A 20,401-nucleotide genomic window follows, 5' to 3' on the forward strand; every position below is an offset into this window, starting at 1 on the left:
ACAAAGACCATTCCTCCTGCCATGACCCCAGTGCCCAGGGGTGAGCAGACTTCCTTCCCCCCCAGGCCCCCAGGCTACGGGCCGGGCTGGTGCAGGGCCAACCAGGCCAGCATTGACTCGGAGTTTGCATCTCAAAAGAAATCCTGCAAGAACTCCACTGATGAAATGAGAAAGCAAAGAGACAAATAAACACCAGGCAAAGAGGTCTCCACACCTCCACGTCTCTAAACACAGTCCTTTCTGAAGGCTGACCTCCACTGTCCAGCTCATCGCACAGGTACGAGTGTTTACATCACTGGGAAAGCCAGTTGAAAGATGGTGATGCTTTGAAATGCTGCCCGATGACCCCAAGTGCTTTTCTGAATTTGGAAAAAAGAGGAAATGAGAGCCACAGAGATCCCGGATAGGTTACAGTGACCATTTCATTACATGTTTGTTAAGGAGAGATGCCGGGCTGGGCCAGTATTCCACACACGCTTCCAGCCAGAGGGCAATACGGCTGCAACGCCAATGCCTGTGATTTATCAGCAAAAATGCTTTGACAAGTACACACTGCAACAGAGACACAGATTAATCATGGTGCACAGAAACTGCATTGAAAGTCCCAAACTAAGACCTAAACTACTAACGATTCTTAGGATTTAAGTATTTGTAAATAATTATGTTCAAATGCTAACTTCCTCTCAGGATCCATATCAATTCAATCTTAAAGTGCACCAAGTTTCTGTCTGTGAGCCTGAGCCCCAGAAGAGATAATGCTTGGGTCCAGGGGTCTTCCTACAAGACAACTCCTCCTGAATAGTCATATCTTAAAAGTGTTACTGTATATACTAACACATATATACGGAATTTAGAAAGATGGTAACGATGGCCCTATATGCAGGGCAGAAGAAGAGACGCAGAAGTACAGAACAGACTTTTGAACTCTGTGGGAGAAGGGGAGGGTGGGATGTTTCGAGAGAACAGCATGTGTATTATCTGTGGTGAAACAGACCACCAGCCCAGGTGGGAGGCATGAGTCAAGTGCTCGGGCCTGTTGGGCTGGGAAGATCCAGAGGAATCGGGTGGAGAGGGAGGTGGGATGGGAGACCGGGATGGGGAATTCATGTAACTCTATGGCTGATTCACATCAATGTATGACAAAACCCACTGAAAAATAAAAAAAAAAAGAAAAAGAAAAAAAAAAAAAAAGTGTTACTGTAAAAAAAAAAAAAGGTGTTACTGTAGCTCATTTCAGTAGAACTGCAAATCTACCTACCAAAGATTTCCCTGGCTTCCCTTCACTGATAAGTTGCATTTGTCTGTCTATGTCAGTGTCGGGAGAGGTAAATTTCAGGGCTCTCAGGTCTGTGACTGAAAGTCTACTGAGAATCTATGACAGTGCCAGGTCCACTCAGTTACATTTTCACATATAACCTACGCAATAGCCCACTTTACAGGTCAGCACCCTTGAGGCAAGAGCAGATGAGTAACTTTCCTCCCATCAAAGAGAACCAAGGGGCCAGAACTGGAGAGCCTCAGGCCACTTCCGGGAAGATTCCTAACCTCTCAGATAGAGCACTTCAGCCACCTGAGGACCAGCATCACAGCCCTAGATCAAAGATGCAAGCCTCGAATACCTTATACCCACACAGCCAAACTCCTAGGAAAAGATGGGCATTGGCTTTTCACAGGAATACTAAAGAAATCATTTGAAGACAGTATAAGAATATATAAAATGTTTCCAACCTTTCATAATTAGTTGAAGATTTTACCAAGATTTGTACCAAGATCTCTAAAGTCAGGCTGGTTTTAAGTATTTACCCAAGACTCATTTGCCAGCACTTCCTGGAAGGCCTAGATAAGATGCAGTGGGATGAAGGTCAAGTGGCACTTTTTAAACACTAAAATGACACTGCTTCTGAAAATGGTAAGCCAGAGCCAGACCCTCTGAATACACCTAGGAGGAGAAAGAAAAGCCCCCAGTGCACGGTTTACAGCCTTAAGTTCACTGATCAGGCTTGCACAGAAATGAATTCAAAACCACAGGCTTGGGCCCAATAGCATATCCATCCATGTCACCCTTGCCCCCTCAACTTGCCCTCTCACACAGTGAACAATAGCGGCTTCCCCACTGACTGCAGAACTGGGCAGCAGGCAGGATATTTCAGCAAAATCCTGGATAGCCAGATAGAGAATTACTACTTTATTTCAGAAGAAATTAAACGGTTTCATAAACATTCACGCTCACCCCAAATGAAAAGCTATCAGTTATGTGTGCTGCAAGAAACAAAGTTCTGACACACAGTCATGAGGCAATTAAACATTCCACAGAAAAATGCTGAAGGGACCTTGAAAAAGAAAATGTTGGTTTTAAAAGGCAGTATAGAGAGGTATTTAAGGATGTGCACCCTGGAGCCAGACTGCCTCGGTTCAAATCCTTGCTCTATAACTTACTCCTATGTGCTTAGAGTAAGTCACTTAACCTCTCTACTTCGCTGGTGGCTCAGACAGTAAAGAATCCGCCTGCAAGGCGAGAGACGTGGGTTTGGTCTTTGGGTTGGGAAGATCCCCTGGAGGAGGGCATGGCAACCCACTCCAGTATTCTTGCCTGGAGAATCCCCAAGGAAAGAGGAGCCTGGCGGGCTGCAGTCCATGGGGTTTCAAAGAGTCAGACACGACTGAGCCGACTAAGTACACACACTTAACCTCTCTGTTCCTCAGCTTTCTCATGACTAGACATAGGATAATGGAACTAAGGAAGAGTCTTGGAGGCTGTTGTGAAAACCACATGAATCAAGTGAATATAATATGCTTACAGCAGTCCTGGACAACCTTTGTCAGGTATTACTGGCATCTTAGGTAAGACCTTATTAACAGAAGGACAGGTGAAGCAAACAGAAAAAGTAAGCTCTAAGGAGATTTCAGTTGTCCCTAGACTGAACAACAGCAACCTGCCAGGCGCTGCGTGGACAAGGAGCAAGTGCAGCCCATAAGGTTCCTGTCCACAACCAAGGGGCAGAGAGTTAACAACCGTGTACCTGCCACATGTCAGAGCTGCTGCAGACAAGCGCTGCATCTGCTGTCTTATCAGCCCTGCCAGGAACATGGCTATGTGTCACAGAGGAAGGAACTGAGGCCAGGAGTGCTGGGCAAACACTGCCCAGGGCACAGTCAGGAAGGGCCTTCGCTCTGCCACCAGGACAAGGAGCCACAATGACAGGGGTCCCGGGACACCTCCGCTCCCCAGTCCCACTGGACGGACAGGGCCTGCAGCTCACAGCCAGGCATGCAGCGGGCACCCCAGAGACATCTGCTGAACTGCAGGGTGAGACCACGTTTCCAAATGTGCATAGGCCGCCCCAGCAAAGGGACTAAGGCACAGGATGCTGCTGCTGGGAGGTCCAGAGTTTGTCCTAGACTGACCCCAAGGACAGGAACCCTGGGAGGCGATATTTACACTCAAGAGTGCCAGGGACAGCCTAACACCATCCAGCTGCTTCTCCCAGAAAAACCTGGGAAGATTGCTGATTACCCAATAGTCTTGCCCTTAATAAGTCTTGGATTTATCAAGTTTCAAGATTTATTCTGCTGATTACTGAAATGTAACTGCAGAAAGAAGGAAGCTTTTAAAATCAGATTACATATCTAACTTATCGAACATGTGTTAGGCGGAGTGCTCTCTGCAGTACGTACAGTCTGCTAAGTAGACAAATTAAAAACAAAAGGAAGAGCAGGGGAGGGGGTGGACATGGGCACAAAACCTCGCAGGGCACAGACAAACCCACAGGTGGTCGCAGGGCAGGGGAAGGGAGGGCAGGAGAGGGAGGGCTACACCACGAGCGGGGACACTGGCTCTTCACCGCCTGCCCTTGCAGACTGGTTGACCGCGGACGCGGCTACCTTAGACACAAGGGAAAGTCGGGGGTCCCGCCACCCCTGCCCAACGCGCCCCTCGGCTCATCCCTGCCGCTGAGAGGGGCTGGAGGGCTCCCGGGCCCGCTCTCCAGTCCACTTCCGGGTGCGGCGGCCGGCTGTCCAGCACCGGAGCCGCAGTTGCCCGGAGACGCGGGGTCTGGGCGGCCGCCCGGGACCCAGGCCCGCCGCCCCCGCCCGCGGGCCGTCCCAGCCGCCGGCCGCCAACTTTACTCCCAAGTTTTCTCGGACCCGGGACACGGCCAGCGGGCAGGCTGGCGGCGGGAGACCGGGCGGGCCGGGGCTGGGGTCGAGGCCTGGCCAGGGGCCGGGGGGCGCGAGGCTCTGGCTCCCCCCTAGCCGGGCCCGGCATCCCTGCCGCCCGAGGCCCAGGCCCGCCCGCCCGATGCTGGGCGTGGTTCCCGGGAGACGTAGTGTCGGGGTCCCGACCGGGTCACTCACCTGGACTGCTGTCCCTCCGCCGCCCGCCGAGTCCCGCTGCCCGCCCCGCCCCCGCCCCGCAGGCCCGGGACCCACTGACACCGAGGCGGAAGTGCGGCCGGCCGCCCCGCCGACTGACAGCCCACGTTCGCCACTCGCTGCGCCCGGCGCCGTCGCGTCGGCCACCGCCGGTCCAATCAACGCTCGACCTGAGGGCGATGCTGGGAGGCGGGACTATGCTAATTACGTTGTCAGATAGGCCCCGCCTTCCGCCCCTCTGGAGTCCAGCCCTTGCGGAGGAGTGACGATGCGGAAGACCAATCAAAGAGGGGAAAGGCGGGATTATGCAGATATAGACGCGAAAAGGGTGGGCGAGAGGAAGGAAGGGGCGTGGCTGGGTGAGCTGAGTTTACAAACAGCGAGTCAGGTGGCCGGGTCGCTGATGCTGCGCGCTTGGGGGCCTCTGCGCCTGCCGCTCCCAAACCCTGGGGACGCGCGGAACCCGGAGTCACCCTTCAAAAAACTGCCTTCCTCAGCAGCATGCAGGGCTTCTCACCGTCCACCCTCCGTGCCATACCTTTCACCACTCACCAAAACCCGGCGCCAGTTTACCCTCCTGACCGTTCCCTCCTTTGTTTAAAACCTTGCAGGGAAAAAAAAAAAACAAAACCTTGCAGGGCTCTTACTGACTGTAGTGGCTCCACGGTTAAGCCCAGAAGCTCTGGAGTCAGATCCGAGCTTGCATCCTTACCAGCTGTATGACTGTGGGCAAGTAAACTAACGTCTCTGAGCCTAAGAGTACCAAGATTTCCTTTGCAAACCAGGTTTCTCCTACCCAATTCCATCTAAGTCTTAGGTCTGATTTGGGGTGAGTGGAGTAACATGAATCAGGCTGACTGCTGAGAGTTACAGCAAGTGGTTCAGGGGTGAGCAGGTGACCCTGTGCTGGCCAGTGAGGGTCAGTACTGGGACTTTCACTGAGGAACAGATAGCTCAGGCCAGAGGGAAAGCTGAGGTCAAATGACTCTCCCATCTACCCACAGACCTCCACAGAACTAGGCTAGGTGAGAGAAAGATGTAAGTCTGGGGCTACTGATGGGCATCTTGTCACTGTGAGGGGAGGGGCCACCTGAGGACGAGACTAATCCAGAGGAAAGCAAGAGCAAACACCCCTGGCTCGCCTGGAACCAGCTGCCACCTCGGCAAGCTCTATCTAGACTTTTCAGGCATGTGCGTGCTAAGTTGCTTCAGTTGTGTCTGACTCTTTGCCATGCTATGGACTGTAGCCCACCAGGCTCCTCTGTCCATGGGAATCTCTAGGCAAGAATTCAGGCAAGTGAGTCACCATATTTTCCTTTCTGCTTAAGCCAGTTTGAGGTGGGACCCTGGAGCCACAAGAGTGCTGACAGACCTCCCCAATCACAGAGCACGTGCTGGGCTTCTGCTCCTCACCATCTCCTCCTCAGCACCAGCCCCCTGGGCCTTTGCTCTCCCTCCTCAGAACACTTCCCCACTTCCAGCTGGGGTGCCTTGAGGGCAGACCTTAGCTGCCTCTGCAGCCCCGTGCATATGAAGGTGCTGCCTGTAAATAGTGGGGCGCAAGCAAGTGCAGGACGACCAGGGCCTGAACTGCGTTTCTGAGCCCAGAAAACCAGTCATCCCCATGCCAGGGTCTGGCCCTGGCTCACCGGTGGGCCCACTGTCAGTGGGTGCTGGAGACGTGCGGGGACTGAAAAGGAGCTCTCCCAGCCTCTGCTGAAGAGAAAAGCTGGGAGGGAGGCGGGGCTCAGCCTCGGAAACAAAGGGATTGCCATGGTTACCTCTGAAAAAAACGACTCCAGCAGGAGAGGGAAGGGTGCAGTGTGCAGGCTCCCAAGCCAGGACAAGGACAAGGCCGGTTGCCACGGAGATGCTCCGCAGTTTCCCTCCTGGGCCTGGCCTGAGTTCAGCACAGGGTCTGTTACTCTGACAAGCCTCTAAGACTCTGACCCCCAGGTGAAGGACATGCTCCTGAGGGTTTCGACCAACCAGCCCACCCCTCAGCCATGAACTCCAGAGGTGAGTGCACAAGGGTGTGCTCAGGCCAGGAGACAGGCTGGGGTTGAATGATCCTCCGTCTGCCCATGGACCACACTAAGCATCGCCATCTCCGCCCTGGCCTTAGGGGTAGGGGTGGGCTCCAATCCCAGGTGGGTCCCGTGGCTGGGGTGGGTGTTCATCCCCTTCAAACAAATGCAGCAAACTGGGTTCTGAGTGTCAGCTGTTGCTTCCTCTTTCCTGTGCTTGTGGGTTGGACAGGAATCCTCCCCCAGCTAGAAGCTGCAAGGAGAGTGCCTTGGGACCGGTCAGGAACATTTCTTATGACCTTCACTAGGTCAGGAGGCCAATTCCAGAGGCAGAATTCTCCAGGAATGGGCTGAAAACTAGGAGCTGGAAAGCAGACAAAGAGGGTGTGGGGCCAGACAATGATGATGAAAGCTGACATTAGCTAGTTTCATGTTTGCAACAGTCAATCCAATAGATACTGTGGGTCATCATTCCCACTTCACAGATGAGCAAACTGAGCCTCAATCAGGGAAGTGACTCACCCAGGACCTGCAATGAGGAAGTGGCCTGATCTGGTGTGTTCTTGCCTGGCCCAGCCCCAGAGCTTGCCAGAAAGACAAAGCCTTGTCCAGACCTCCTGGACCAGGATCTGCATCTGAAATAGGTGCCCAGGTGTTCCTGGAACCTGGAGGGCATGGCTCGTGGCCAGAACATCAGCTGATTCCTGTCCCATGGTTGCAGGGGTCATTGTAGTGTCCCCCTTCATCCTGAGCACTCGGGCCTAGCTTGGTCCCAGAGTCCCTTCAGGACCCCAGGGTCCATCCTGTGTGTGCTCTCAGAGTTTGAGAAGTGCTGGGTGTCTGGTCCCACTGCAACTGCTCTCAGATCTGACGAAAATCAGACCAGCCCTGCAGTCATGTCTGCCTGTGACCTTCCCCTGACCCCAAGTGAGCATGACTAGAGCCTCCCTGTCCCAGCTCCTTCTGAATCAGGATCAGGTGATATTGTGGCCCACAACTCCTCTCCCCTCAGTCGCCAACTGAACTCGTGGGCGAAACCCTGCATCCTGGGCTCCAGAGGCCCCAGCGTGGGGGAGCACATGTCCTCACTTTGCCCTCAGGAGGCACATTCACGTGCATCATCCCCCTTCCTTCCGTCACTTCAGGAGGCAGAACAGAGATCATCACTCCCCCTTCAGAGATGAAACTGAGGCTCAGAGGCCACGAGCCATGCCCCCCAGGCTCCAGGAACACCTGGGCACCTATTTCAGATGCAGATCTGAAGGTCCAGGAGGTCTGGGTCAGTGGTGACGCTGCCAAGTGGGCCAGTGGTGCCAGCCCTGCCTGCAGCCCACTGCTCTGTCCCCAGCTTCATACTGGGTGAATCTTTTTATCTCTATCTGTGGCCAGAGCAGCAACAGAGCTAGGCATCCAAGGATGCCAGGTGCCTGGGATTGCTGACCTGGCCTTTGAACCTGGGGAGGCCCCCTTGAGGTCACTCCTCTCCCTGCCCATTCTCCTGCTCCACGGAATGGAAATTTCCCTCTCCCCTTCTGTGGAATGCTAGGAAATCTTCTGTCCAGCTGCATCCTGGGTGAGCAGAGGGTGACTGGTCACTGCAGGGGGCCCCAGCCCTCATGTGGCCCACGAGGTACCTTCCCCACACAGCTTTCAACTCTCCTCTGCAACGTGACAGCGCTCGGCTTCCCCGCCGTCGGAGAAGAGTATTTTTAGTTTTGAACCCACCACGTGGAGAGACAAGTTATCAATAGCAGCGGCAAAGGGCTTTTTCTTTTTTTTCTCCGTGGCTTTGGGACCTGAGCAATCTGCACCCATTAAATTCTGCCAAAACAGAGAAAAAATGTATTCCTCTGATAAACTTTTTACCCCGTGCCTTCCTCGCTGCTGCAGCTTTGCAAACCAACTCTTCCCCAGGTGGATGCCACCCAATTCCGCAGTGCTCTGCCCCCAGCCCCTGGGCCTCTACAGGGGGCCACCTTGCCCCACAGAAACAGGAGAAAGGGCAGGGCAAGGGTGCTGGCCTGGAACAGGCAGGAATGAGGGGCCAGGTGGGGTTGGGGTGACTTCCGTGCTGAGAGTTGACGTGGGCCCCACTTCCAGCTTCAATAGGAGCCCTAGCACTTACTGAGCACATACTATGTGCCCAGCTGTGGGCCAAGTACCTTTGAGTGTGCTGTCTCAGTTAAATGCCCTATTCACCCTTTGAAAGGTTTCCCAAATGAGGTGCCATGAAATCCCAATTCTGGCTGCTATTAGATGATTCGAGAGGAAAGTGTTCCTTCGTCAAGCAGGTTTGGGAATGCTATTTAAACAAAGCCAACAAGTGTCCCTCTTCTCAGGGCCCTTCCCACTCTGTTGGGTATGGATCCCCCAGGACTCAGAAGGGCCTGTGACAGACCCAGGATTTTCTTGAACTGAACTTTTTTCCCCTATGGAATGCCCTATATGACTCTGAAGTGGCCTTCTACCTTGTTGGGGGGACATTTGGGCCCACTTGGCTCCTGCTTTTTAAGATTAGTTAGAGCTGCATATGTGAGAAAACCCAGAATAGCAGAGGTGCTAACAAAACAGAAATGTACTTCTTTTTCACATGCCACAAGCCTAGGCCATCCAGGTTTGGCAGGTACTAAGTTCCTATCTTATTGTGTGCTGTGTGCTATGTTAAGATGCTTCAGTCGTGTTTGACTCTTCTGCAACCCCATGGACTGTAGCCCAGCAGGCTCCTCTGTCAATGGGATTTCCCAGGCAAGAATACTGGAGTGGGTTGCCATGCCCTCCTCCAGGGGATTTTTCCCACCCAGGGATCAAACCTGCATCTCTTACATCTCCTGCATTGGCAGGTGTGTTCTTTACCACCAGCACCACCTGGGAAAGCCCTTATTGTATCACTTTTCTAATACTGGCTTCTAGCCTCAGTGTCACCTCAAAACACAAGATGGCTGCTGATGCTCCAGCCATCACATGCATATTTGACCAGGAGGAAGAAGTGAGGGAAAGAACTAGGGCCCCACCAAGTGAATCAGCTCCCTTTGAGAACCTATTCCTGAAGATAACACCAGGTACTTCTGTTCACATCTCACGAGCCAGAAATTTACCCTATGCCACTTGGTGGAGCAGTAACATTTTAGCTAAGTGCATTTCCAGTCTGAATAAAACAAAGGGGCTGGGGAAGAATATTATGTGTGGTCTCAGAGGACCTCTCTACTGGCCTTTCCTGACAGACACCCCTGAGAATACCCAGAGGATCATGTGTGGTCAGGCCTAACTGTGGCCTGCAGGTCTCCCCCAGCATCCTCTGCAGGCTCAGAAATGCAGTCATCAGATACCTGGCATGGTGTGGGCTCACAAAAGCTGCCTGGAAAGAAGGGTCAGTGCCAGCTGCAAAGAGGCACTCTCAGCTCACAGCCTGTGTGCCTGCTGCATGCCCAGCCTGGTGCCAGGCAGGAGCCTCAGCGTTGTCCCTGGACTGAGCCCTGATTTCTCTCTTCCTGGCTGTGCCCTGACTGCTGAGCACTGCCTGCACTGCTGGCCCTGCGCTGGGTGTTGGGTGCCATCGTGAACAAGCATGGGCCTAGGGACCATGGGGGACCTGCAGGCAGGCAGGGTTGCTCAGGTCCTACTCTCCCCACCCCTCCCAGGGGCTCACGTGGAGTGGGAAAGGTGGAGGCGCATCTGTGTGCAGGGGACCAGTGGGGCGGGTGGAAGGGAGAGGAAGACAGCTTGGGCTGGGTTAAATTTAACTTGTTGGAGCGGCTGGCCCGGCCAGGGGAGCTCCAGGCGTGGAGGTGGGAGGGGGCAAAGTGTAAACCTGCCCAGGAGCAGGAATAGGGGTGAATCATTCTTCTGCCTGGGAGCAGCCAAGGCCAGTGGGGAGGGGGCAGGTGGCAGCCGCCCTGCCTCCCTTCCTGGCAGCTGGCGGTGGGTGGGGATGAAGGCCTTGCATTAGGGCATTTGGGGACTTTTGGAGGTTTAGGGATGCTGCCCCCTATTCCATCCCTGGAGAGGAAGACAAGGAAGGGGAGAGGAAGGAGCAGCTAGCAGTCTGTGCCAGGCGGTCACAGTGAGGGTGGGGGCCTGCCCTTGAGGGTCACAGCTGGAGGCAGGGGCAGAGGTGCCCACTCTGGTGGGGGCTCCGTGCTCAGTTTCCTGCTAGCTTCTAAGGAGGGGCCCACACTATAGTCTTGCACTGGGACCCACATATTCTGTAGCCATCCTGGGCAAGATTCGGTGCAAGAATTGGGGCCCATGGGCCCTTCCTCTGTCCATCTGGAAAGGTGCTACCTTTCCACTTCTGGGGGCCACAGGACTTAGAAGCAGCCGGCCTGGTGGCTCCGTGCCCTCCAGGCAAGGGGGCTGGCTGGGCAAGCAGGCCAGGTTTGTTCTGGGCAAGAGGCAAAGGGGCTGATGATAGGCTTCATGCTGGGCAATTATCCAGCCCTGCCCCAGCCACTGGAAGGCGGTCTATCCAAGAGCCCCATGGCCTGGAGCTTCAGCTTTCAGGACTGGGTCCCCCCTGAGGCATCCCAGAAGACAAAGTTAACCTGGCACCTCCCGCTATTCATGATCTCGGGAACCCATGCTGCCTTCTGGGCTCCTAGCTGAGCTGCACATAGCAGATGCTCCATAGATGCTCTGGAGGCCAGCAGGCAGTTGTGGGAGTGGGTTTGGCACACAGCAGTGGCCTGGGGTTGGGGAGGAACCTGCAGCCCCCAAGTTAAGGCTCAGCCACTTGCTCACACAAAACCTCGCCAAACAGCCTGTTACCCCAGTGGTCAGGCCCTTGGAGGACCTGAGGGCATGGGCGTGGACCCCTGTGATGAGCATCCAGTGCTCCCAACCCTGTATTCTAGCAAAGACCCCAGAACCTCCCACAGCCTGACCCCATCTCTGGGCCTATCAGTAGTAAGAGTCTGGAACTGCAGACCTCACTACCTCATTTTGAGATAAGTAGTTAGGCCATGGTCTTGGGCAAGGGGCCCCCTCATCTGCTGCCAGGGCTGTGAGTGATGGGATGTCAGCCCGGAGGGGCCACACCAAAGGGAGAGCTGGGCTGGGAGACACAGGCTCATGAGAGTCGTGTTCCTGGATCCAGCCAGGCCTGAAGGAGGCCCACCACCAGAGAACCATCAGATGCATGCCCTATTGGGCCAAGATTTCTCCATGCTTGTCAGGGAGACCTCTGGACCCTTCCTCTGTCCATCTGGGCTTCCCAGTGAAGAGCCTTCCAGTGAACTTAACTACTTGTTACATGAGCATTTCCAGCTCTGCATGAATCAGCTAGACAAATTTAGAAAATGTGAGAGGATTATGCAATGCCAGGAAAAGGTGGACCCAAACTGAGGTCTGCCAGGGGCGTGTGAGAGGGGGCAGGGGTGTGAGGGAGTGGGGAGGGGTGTAAGGGAGTTGGCAGAGGTGGGAAGGTGGGCAGGGACTGGGGCAGTGGGCAGGAGTCCCACTGGGGTAACCAGCATCCAGGGCCGTGGGGAGGGCGCAGGTGGTCCCACTGTGCTGTCTATAGACATCAAGGCTCTAGTCGGGGGCTGGGACTTTGTGGTTCTGAGTCACAGCCCAACGTGGCCACTTTCCATTTGTGGCCCAAGTCAGGCCAGCCTCCCAGCGCAGCCACTGACCAGCCGGGCCTAAGAAAAGCCAATGGCTTCTGATCAAAAGCCCCCAGCTCCCAGGGCAAGACCCACAAGGTGCTGCTCCTGGGACCCCATCCTGTGACCCCACCGGCCCCTCTGTCTGCTGAGCTCACTCCCCACCCCCTACCCCTGGCCTGGTAGAGGCTGTCTACTTGTTTCTATGTTGCAATCTCTAACTGTGGGTGAGTGTGTGCAGAAGTGTGTGTTTGTGTGTGTGTGTGTGTGTGCAGCCAGTGAGCAACTGAGACTTGTACCCAGGCTAGAAGAAGGGGCTGATTCTGGAGCAATCTCTTGACCCCATGACCCCTACCCTGGCCCGGGACCTGGTCCCACAGTCAGGACCACTGTGGAGGGAAGAGGACATTCCTCTGACCTGGCCTGTACCTACAGGTGGGATGGAGGAGCCCCACCCCCGCTGAAGTCAGAAACACACCCACAGACACACACCTATACACGTGTGTGCTCAGACACATGCACTGACTCATAGACACATAGCCAGGCCCCCATGCACACACACACACTGAAAGCACCCAGACACCTGTGTACAGAGACACATACACATATATAGTCACGAACACACACAGGCATACACAAATGTACTTACACACACATATAGACACACGTGTACACACCTCCTCGAGGACTCGGGGGACGTCTTCATTAACTGCACCCCCCAGCACTGAGCCGGTCGGTCAGTTATTTTCCTGACAGGCACAGGCTCCCCAAAGGGCTACTGAAGCATCCGGGACTCAGGGAGTAAACAGAGGTTCTGCTCCAGGACTGGGATTGTCTCCTGCGGGAAGCAGCTCCCAATGTGGGCCTCGTCTTCTGAATCCCCTGAAGGCTGCCTCGTGAGGAAGAGAGACCCAGGGCTTCCTGCCCCCCGTCCCCCCACAGGGTCAGGGCACTATGTGTGTGCCTTGGGGCTTGCACCAAGCATGCATGACATAGCCACACATGCATGCACACATACACACATGCTCTCTGGACCCCAGTACACGGCAGTCGGGCCAGATGGGGAGAACTAGAGTAACCCTGTGGGCTTCTGGGAGGGGAAGGCGGCATGGCGGGAGCAGGGGTGCCTGTGCTGGAAAGAGAAGGAGGTGGTCTATGGTTCCAGGGCAGGGTCTGGGGGACCCTGACGGGCCCTGAGGAGGGGGCTGTCGGCCTTTCAGCCTCAACCCCAGAGCAGAGTAGGGCAACAGCCAGGCAGGTGGTGCCTGCATAGGAATCAGACCCCCACGATGGCTCCCAGTGTGCCCAGCCCAGCGGCCACCCAGCCCCCACCCCGGACCAACTACCCTACCCTTACTGTGACCATCCACAGGGAGGGCGTCGCTGGCCCATGAAAGGGCGTGCTGCCCCAGCCCAGCCCGCCCAGCCTCAGCCCCAGGCATGGGGCTGCAGAATGGACTGGGGTCACCTGGCCCAGGTCATCTCATCGGCATTGTCACCAGGGCCACCCCATCTGGTCACCCTAGGAGAGGCCCAGACTAGGGCAGGAACCCAACATGGCAGGCAAGCCAGAGTAAGGTCAGGCAGGACAATGCCTTTGGGCTCTGGCCTGCTGTGACAGCGGCGCTGCTGGGCGCAGGGTGCAGCGCGGGGACATGCTCTGCGGGGGCTGGGCCTCCGGGGGCAGGCAGATGGCAGCCAGCCAGGCGTCCAGACAAAGACGTGGCTCAGCGCCCACCCCCAGCCCTTGCCTCACACTCAAGACTGCGGGGCTGAGACCACAGCAGGAAGCTTTGGGGTTGGGGTGCAGCTGCAGCATGGGAGAGGACCTGGGGGTCATGCTGGGCAGAGTCAGGCATCCCCTACTGCTTACACAGGTGGACCCACACTCACCCACTGACACAGCCCCTCATCAGAGCAGCGGTGTCCACCCTGGCCTGGCTCGGTGACCCCAGGGGGGTTGACACTTACTGCCAAGTCTGAACAGGATATAGTCTGCAGGCCCTGGAGAGTCTTGGCGGGATGCACGGCCTATGCTTAGCTCAGGCCCCCAGTCCCGGTGATACATGATGCTGCTGATCAGGGCCATGGGCGGCCCCACCAAACACTCCTGGGGCTGCAGTGGAAGTTCCCAGGCTGAGACCAGCCCCCACAGCTGGATCTGGGGACCTCCTGAAGCCACATGCCAGCCCACACCCAGCCCCACCCAAGGCTCTGGAGAAGGCACCCCAGAGAAAGGTTCCCCTTTGCTCTTCTTTCCTGTTTTCTCCTTGGTTTATGCATTTTTAGTGCTTGGAGAGAACCTGCAGAGAGGCAACTGGTTTCATCCACTCCCTCAGCAAAGACTGGACGGCCAACCCTGGGGAGAGGGCACGTCCAGAGCCACAGGCCGAATCTCAGAGGGACTTCAGAGGCACAGCACCTTGTCCTCGGAGAAGAGCGTTGCTCCTCTCTGCCTCCCCCTGCACCTCCCCTGGCAGCTGTTCACATGCCCATAGATCACACCTCCTCCAGAGAGTCTTCCTGAGCTCCCTGCTCTTGTGCTAACATCTCCTCGGGTGGGCACTGTCTGTAGGAGGAAAGGGCAGTGGGTGAGAAAATTCAGACTCAGGATCCGGTCCCCACTCCGATCAGCTCCCCAGGCTCTCCATGCCCCCTCCAGCCTGAGCCCTCTCCCCGCCCACCACGTGGACACCAAGGCCCCAGAGCTTTGTTTTCTGGGGCCATTGATGGGAGATCCTGCCTCTGAGCTGGCAGCAGCGGCTACAGGAGGGCTGGGCACAGACTGGGTGGAGAGGGCTGTCAGCCTCCTTCCTGCAACCACCGCTGGGGAGGACCCCAGCCCCTTCGGGCCCAGGCCCTGCAGTCCTATGCAGAGAGCTGCCCCTCCTCCCTCAGTCCCTTGCCTCACTACCCTCACCCTCTCAGCTCACTCTCACAGAGAACTTTGCACTCACAGCAACCAGGCACAAGAAGACACAGAGGACCAGGGAGAGCCATCACTGCATTCCTTGGCCCAGCTACCTCAACTAATCCCCATTCAAGAACTTCATCTCACGGGTCTCCCACTGGGGTCTCAGTGTCCAGGTACGCTGTCCCCCCAGGACCAGGCATGGGCTCCCTGGGCACTGCCAACAAAGGTGCTGTCTGGGGAAGTGGCGGAGGCACATGGGACCCACAGGGGACCGCCTGGGATGGGGTTCCAGTAACACTGACTACATTGCTGTAAACGCAAACAGTGCTGCCGCAGCTGGCCACCAATACTGTCCATGCCAAGCCAATGGGGCTAATTCTGGGGCTCTGTTGTCACCCCATCTTCCTTCAGGGGAATAGACGAGAGCATAGGAGAGCAGCCTGGAGTTGCAGGGAAGAGATCTCAGGGGAACGCTCACTCCTAGGAATGAGGTGAACACAGGAGAAAGACGGTATTTGAGCTCCTGGATGCAGCTCTGTCTGAAACCCAGTCCTGGACTTTTCAGCCTTGGCCAACAATAAATATGCCTTTTCCTCTGGCTTTTTTGAGTTGATTTGTGTCATTTGCAGCCAAACCAAAACTATTTCCTCGTTCTCCTGTCCTCTCCTCCTTCCTGCCACCAGGGCCCTAGGCCCAGTTCAGTCTTGTCCCGGAAGACAGAACACTCAGTTTTTCTTTCAAAGCGGTGGCCTCAGGAGTCATCCTGAACACACCCGGGCCCTGAGCTCATCAGGACGCAGCCTGAGCTGGCTCAGAATGTCACCAGTAGAAAAAAAAAAAAAAAAGACAAGGAGCAAAAAAAGAAAAATCTGCATTCCCATATTCAGATGAGCTTCTGCAGAATGAGTGAAAGTGAAGAGGAGTCACAGCACTCGGCCCCAGAGTGCTGACAAGCACCCTGGCAAATGCGCCCTGGCTGGAGAGCAGGACAGTTGCCCGCAGCGGGTCGCTGGCGGCTCCGCTGTCCTCATTATTTCTCATTAGTGGGCTGTGTCACCACACAGCAAGGCAAGGCTCTGTGGGCACCAGCCCAGGGCAGGCGGTCCCGTGGAGAAAGGTCTTCCAGTGGGGCAGCTGGAAGCAGAGCCGCTGTCCGGGGACAGCGCGGGACGGCCAGCACAGTGAGCCTCAGAGCAGACACACAGAAGTCTGCACCACGGCCACTGGGGAGATGCCCGAAAAGAGGCTGGTCTGGGTGGGGGCATCACCTGCCCTTCTTTCAGCAACATCCCTGTGGATGGGCCTCTGAGCAGCTCAGCTCTGTGCGGTGGTGGGGAGGCAGACAGCCCTGTGCTGCGGCTGGTCTCGGGGCCTCAGCTGGTGCTCAGCCCCTCCAACCTCCGCTCACCAGTCCACATGCTCCTTGCTGTCACCTCTGCAGGTCTCAGAGGCCTTCCTGTGAGAGTTACCACAGTGCCAGGAGAGCCCTGATCCCGCATATGTCCTGGCCACTCTGTGTACCAGCAGCGCCACCTCCCCTTGCAGACTGGGGCTAATTAGCCCTAACAGAACTGAAAGCCCTCCTCTTGACCATTGATCCCTGGGTCCAAGGGGCTCAAAATGCCAGGGAGGCAGTGGTGGCCCCCAAACCCCCTGTCCTGGCACCCTCCACCCCTGCCTGGGGTCTTTTCTCTCCCTGGAGTGCACGGCTATCTGACACGCTCATTGCTTAACTCCTGTGTTACGCTTGCCTCCCTGCATCAGAATGCTTGATACACTGATATTCTGTTGATGTTTAGTCACTCAGTCGTGTCTGACTCTTTGCAACCCTATGGACTGTAGCCCGCCAGGCTCCTTTGTCCATGAGATTCTTCAGGCAAGAATACTGGAGTGGGTTGCCATTTCCTTCTCCTGGGGGATCTTCAACTGAGGGATCAAACCCACGTCTCCTGCATCTCCTGCATCAGCAGGTGGATTCTTTACCACTGAGCCATCAGGGAAGTTCCCTGATATTTAGTAGGAGCTCAGTAAAGCTTGGGCTTCCTCGGTGGCTCAGCTGGTAAAGAATCTGCCTGTGATGCAGGAGACCCGGGTTCAATTCCTGGGTTGGGAAGATCTCCTGGAGAAGGGAACAGCTACCCACTCAAGTATTCTTGCCTGGAGAATTCCATGAGGGGTCGCAAAGTGTCAGACATGACTGAGCAACTTTCATGGAGAAGGAAATGGCAACCCACTCCCGTATTCTTGCATGGAGAATTCCATGGACAGAGAAGCCTGGTGGGCTACAGTCCATGGGATCACAAAGAGTCTGACACGTTGGAGTGACTAACACTTTCACTTTCAATTAAACCTTGTTGGGTGGATGAATGAATGAATCAGTCAGTTAGTGAACAGGCCTCTCCTCTGTGAGGGCTTGCAGGGGGCCTGATTTCTCTAATCTAGGGCTTATATGGTCACGACATTGCTTCCTTGTTGGACTGGACATTTTGAATCCCAAATGCTGGCTGTTTTGATAAATGGAGAAACTCAAGCTGCAGGCCATAATCTCCGAGGATGTCCTGGTGAGCTGAGAAGAGGGGCTTATGTTTCCTACCCTCAGCCAGCCTTTCCCGGTGTCTTGGGGGGGGAGGTTTCTTGCCATCCTGGGGTTTGAATACCCCTCCTTGGGACAGAGATCTCAAGGCAGGAGGCTCTGTAGGCAGCCACATGGGGTCCTGCCTCATTCATCCCTAATTCTAATTGCCTTGGCCAAGTTGGGCCCAGCACAGAGGACTCTAGGTTCCCGTCCACCCAAAGTCAAGGCCCCAAGAGTTGGTACCTTTGGTGACCTCAGAGGCCTTGATCTCAGGACTGGGCCAGGAGTGTGGCCCTCAAGAGAAGGGCCCCTGTCCTTTTGTGACTTGGGCTGGTGGCTTCCTGGGCTCCGTACAGGCTACTGGTCCTATCACCTTGTAGGGTGAACGCGGGGCCTCATGAGGTCATGAGTGCATGTGCCGATAGGGGGCGCTCGCCGCCCACAGCCATTGCCTCCCTCAAACCTCTGGGCCAGCTGTGGCTTTCCTTCTTCTGATGGCTTCCATTCCAGGTCTCCACACTCTGAGTAACTCCCCCAAGGCACACAGCTGGGTCCCCAGTGCCCCAGGTCCCCTGAGCTGAGTCCACCTCCCCCCATCACATCCCTGCTCCAGCTGCTGTGGTGTGAGACCACCAGGGAAAGCTGGAGAACACGGACGCCACATGGAGCCTGACTTAGCCTGTAAAGGGGTTGCCCTCCGCTCAGACACCCCCCGACTCAGCCCTCCACCCAGGACAGCAGCTGAGGCTGGGGAACAGGCTCCCAGCCAGTGAGGAAAGGGCTAGAGCCCCTCTCCAAAACCCCATCCAACTCCATCTCTGGAGACCCGGGGAAGGGGTGCGGGCGTGCCCACGAAGCACGACTGGCCAGAGCCAGCCCTGGGATGGCCACGGCTGAGCACAGGGATGCGAGGCCCTCACCCAGCACCGGTGATGCAGGAAGGCTTGGACCGCGGGAGCGCCTGGCTGCCCACTCCATGAGCTCTCTGCCTCGGCTTGTCTACCCATCAGCTTGCTCCTGGGACAGCCTGGTGCACCATGCAAGTTGGGGTGCAGTCAGGGGGAGCTGAGGGAGCCTGTAAGAGGAGCAAGACTTAAAAAAAAAAGAGGAGCAAGACTGCTGGTAGTGGGGAGGTATTGAGAGAGGGCTTGGGTGCCAGGTGGTGAGCTGGAGTCTCAACAGCTCTCCCCCAGCGCAAGCTGCAAGAAGTCATAGAATCATCACGCATCCTCTGGGACTGGGGTGAGGGGCTAGGGTCTCCTCCCTGCAGTTAGCCCTGGGGAAGGAGGACAGGGAGCCCAGCACCCCTCATTCCCCAAAGTTTCTAAAGCACCTCAGGGCTAGAGGAGGAATATGTCCCAGCTTGATCAGGAAGCTGATGTAAACGTGGGGGTGCCCGTGTGTGCCAGCACTTGGGGTCCCTCTGCAGCCCCTCCCCCAGCCTCCCGTCCCTACCCCCATGCGCAGACGCGCCCTTCTGTTCTGAGGCTTCCGCGGATGTGCGCCGCTGGCGACTGAGCGGAGTCGCTGCTTCCCTCTCCCTCGGGCTGTGCTCCCTCGCTGTCTGCTGTCTGATGTGTGTGTGTCTAACTGCCGTTCGTGGGTCCCCAGCCTGACGCTGGGTGACTGTTTCCCTGGTCTGTGGGTGTCTGTGTGTCTGCCTACGGGCGTGTCTGTCTGTCTCGCTGTGTGTGTCTCGTCCTTGACCCAGTCTATCCGAGCGCTTATGCCTGGGGGAGGGGGCGCTCCCTCCTGCCGCTCTCCCCCCAGCCCCTCCCGCAGGCGCTAACGCAGCGCGCCGCCTTAGCTGCGCCGGGAGGGCAGTGACCTCGTCTGTCCCCGCAGCAGCGACCTCCCGACTGCGCTGTCCACCGGGGGGACCCCGAGACTGGGTGCCAGGCCGACGGGCGCTTTCCCCCAGCCTACGGCCCCCTGAGCTCAGGATGGGCACGCTCCCTTCCCGGCTGGGTTCGCTGGTTCCCCATCTTCCCTTATGTAACTCCACATCTGTCTGCGCCTTGCAGGTCACCCTGGACCCTGCCCTGGGTCCTGCCCAAGGGAGAGTGAGACCCAGAGTCCCACGCATATGGGGGTTGGAGCGAACCCCTGACCAGGGCACCGGCTCTCTAGACCCCTCCCATCTTTTCTCCTTGGGAGATTCCTTTCTCCGAGTCCTGCTTGCTCGAAGGGTGAAACGAGGAGGGGGTCCCTTGGGGGCAAGTTCCCCTGAGCGCGGATGCAGGAGTTTCCCCTCACCCCAACTCCGGACCCCCTTAGGCGCCCCAGATCCCGATGAGAGCCAGCCAGGGGTCACTGGGACGGAGGGCACGGGGCATGTCAAGCGGCCCAGAGACTGGCTCCTGTGTGCGCGGGCGGCTGACCGCAGGCGAGCCCCCAGCTCGGGCGCCCGCCGTGCCAGGCTCTTAGCCAGCCGGCGTGCGCACTTGGGCTGGGGCTCCGGCGGCCCGGCGGGCACGCGGCGCTGTCCGTGGTGCTGCCGGCGCCGGGCGGGGCGGGGGCGGGGCGAGGGCGGCAGCCAATGGCGGGGGCGCTGAGCGGGGCGCGGGGGGCCGCAGGCTGGGCGCGGGGCTCACTCCGCTGCGCTCGGCACTCCGGGCGCACGGACGCTCAGGCAGCGGCTCGGGCTCCAGCTCCGCCCCGGGTCCGCTCAGGCTGCAGCGGTCGTGCCGCTGGCCCGGTTCGGCTCAGGTTGCGGGCCGGGCCCCCTGGGCGCGGCCCGCCCCAGCCCCGATCTCGGCGCCCGCGGACCATGCGCCCGGCATCCAACGGGGAACCCGGCCGGGCCGAGAGCCCGCAAAGACCAGGCTCCAGGACCGGGGCCCCTCCTGGCCGCCCGGCCGGCGGTCCGCACCCTGCCCCGCGCTCCGGCGCCGCGTGAGCCGGCGGGGCC

The 20,401-nt window shown here is 57.1% G+C and overlaps 1 protein-coding gene across 2 annotated transcripts in view; it reads right to left on the reverse strand.

Moving 5' to 3' along the window:
- The window catches only part of OSBPL2 (oxysterol binding protein like 2), a 36,881-nt gene extending 32,421 nt beyond the window's left edge, over window positions 1-4,460 (reverse strand). For both annotated transcript variants that reach the window (XM_065921663.1, XM_065921662.1), the window contains exon 1: window positions 4,357-4,460. The gene's annotated coding sequence lies outside the window, so the exon portion shown is untranslated. The remainder of the gene's footprint in view (window positions 1-4,356) is intronic.
- Between the last annotated feature and the right edge of the window lie 15,941 nt (window positions 4,461-20,401).

This window comes from Muntiacus reevesi, chromosome 2 (genome assembly GCF_963930625.1).
Source record: "Muntiacus reevesi chromosome 2, mMunRee1.1, whole genome shotgun sequence".
NCBI lineage: Eukaryota > Metazoa > Chordata > Mammalia > Artiodactyla > Cervidae > Muntiacus > Muntiacus reevesi.